A 2,506-nucleotide genomic window follows, 5' to 3' on the forward strand; every position below is an offset into this window, starting at 1 on the left:
CCACCGTTTCACCGCAAAAAAAAAAAAGTGCACCAATGCAAAGGTTTTTTTTTCTCTCTCATTACCGCATTGTTTTATTTGATGCAATCTGTTCAGCCACTTATGGTCTTTGTTCATGCTTTTATGTATTAGGCAGTTTTTGCAGTGATAGTGGGCCCCATTGGTAGTAGGCCTAAGTTTAGCATAAGTGGTTTTTAGTAGAATCCAGATAGACACACTCTCCAGAACCATGTCTAATAGCATCAGTGCAGTCCAATGACTAGTTACCACACTTATAAAAGAAGATTAAGATATTGCATACATTTTTGTATCAAAAGGGCATAAGGGGAGAGTATACAAATGAACTTTCCCATTGTTTTAGCTTAAAGGTAGCCTATAGTTCACCAAAAATGACAATCCTCTCATAATTTACTTACCGTTGTCAAAAACAAACCTGTATGACATACTTCTGTGGAAAACAAAAGAAGATATTTTGAAGAACTGTTCGAATTGTTTATTCATTCAATGACTTCCATTGTATGGATGAAAAAAAAACTCACTGTGACATTTTTTCAAAATATCTTCTTATGTGTTCCACAGAAAACAAAAAGTCATACATTTGTTAAACAACATGAGAGTGAGTGAATTATGACCCTTTAAAGTCAACATGAAATGTGGTTCATAACCCCCTTTTCTTACTAAAAATGTGGGGAGATGTTTGTTTTTTGCGTGTCAGGAATTGTGAAAAGTGGGTGTTACATTGGCTACCAGAATGGAGCCAGATGGAAAGTGAGGGTTTAAAAACAATAAATCATGTGCCCCTTCTCATCCTTTTATGTCAAGTCATTATGATGACATCAGTAAAAAGAAAGTGATTTCATCAGATCAAGGGCAGATCAAGTTGTTGCATTTTGATTCAAGATTTCAAATAGTTTGCACTGATGAACCGTTCACAATAAGACCAGGAACTCGAATTAGGAATGTAATATTAATGTTGACTTAAATGGGTCATGAGCTGAGAAATCAAATTTCCCTCGATCTTTTGACACATGTACTATAAAAAATCCTGTAAATTTCAGGAAATATTAGACAGACGCAAACACAGGATTACTCCATACAGATGACATTACAAGACACTGTGTAGTGAAAAATAAGTTGTTAAAAATAGTCTTTGAATTGCCTTCCTTGTGATCCTTAACATCTAGATCGGACGCGAGCGCTGCTGCGTCATGTCCCGAATCAATTTCTATTTCAGGTCAGAAGTGGCGCGAATGCTTGTATGTTGAAAATAGAGCGGGACGTCAGTTTACTGTCTGAGATTTGTTGTGTCAATCCGTGCCGCATCCAGAACAGACAGTATCGCCGATTTTAACGGGTTCTGTGGTCTAGTCGCTTTCCGCAGCTCGCGTCCGGTGTAAACACGGGGTAAAATTAGCAATCACGTTAGTGAAACACCGAATGTTTGCTTTACTTTGCTACAGAGTCATTTTTAAACAAGACAGTGTGATGCAAGCTTTTCAGAGAGACTGAAAGAAAGTCTGACTAGTGATCCAACAGTACCGATACAGAAGTCACATAGATTGAAATATATTAATTATAAACACATTTTCATATATTTAAATATCTTACATTTAAATAGAAGAAAATATATTTTATGAAATATATGTAAATATATTTTGAAATATATTTAAAATATATATTTAAATATTTGATTTTGGCCACTGTTTAATATTTTTCACATATATTAAACATATGTAAATATATTTTTATCTGAAATATTTACCGATTAATTAAGAATTAATTAATTATGATTAAATTAAATCTACATATATGTAAATGTTTTCATTTTATATCGATTATAATTTGCCCCTTCATAATAAATGAAACAGAAATTGGACACTGAAAAAATGTAAAAATCTCCAGACAATGCAACTTAAAAACAGTGACAATATCAATTGAATTGGCATTAATATAAAGAGTACATTTATCAACACCAGTTCAGCATGAACCAACAAAAATTATGAATGCTCATGATGTTTCTGGCACATAAATAAAAGATTATCCTTCTGTAAGCATCCAGGGTCAAAACATTATGCACAAATATGCAAGTCTTAGTAGGCATTCAACACATTGCATTTAAATATTTAAGAGCCATCATTAACCATGCACAATTCATCAACTAATCACATGCTCCCACAATAATACATCAGCTAATCATGCCCTTAACCAACCCACTTCAAATAAGAAATTGAAAATCATATGCAAAATCTTTTTTTTTTGGACAATTCACCATTTAAAAAGGGGGGAAAAAAGCAATATCATGCCTGGGCTTCTTTCATTGCAGGTTACATTTTTATGCCAGTAGGTGGCAGCCAGAGACTGTCTTAATCAGTTAGTTAGCCACTGAAAGAATACTATGACAAAGATATCACTTTATGGATATACAGCAAATGTGCAGGGAATTGTGCTTCACACTGGTGCACTTATGAATAGATGTATTATAGCAAACCAAGTTTAATGAATCTCA

At 33.7% G+C, this 2,506-nt stretch overlaps 1 protein-coding gene across 1 annotated transcript in view; it reads left to right on the forward strand.

Moving 5' to 3' along the window:
- LOC107717175 (galaxin-like) overlaps positions 1–2,506 on the forward strand; it is a 43,401-nt gene that overhangs the window by 4,326 nt on the left and 36,569 nt on the right. The gene's annotated exons all lie outside the window — the stretch shown is intronic.

The sequence above is a fragment of the Sinocyclocheilus rhinocerous genome, unplaced genomic scaffold (genome assembly GCF_001515625.1).
Source record: "Sinocyclocheilus rhinocerous isolate Xijiao unplaced genomic scaffold, SAMN03320098_v1.1 scaffold32, whole genome shotgun sequence".
NCBI classification, from domain to species: Eukaryota; Metazoa; Chordata; class Actinopteri; order Cypriniformes; family Cyprinidae; genus Sinocyclocheilus; species Sinocyclocheilus rhinocerous.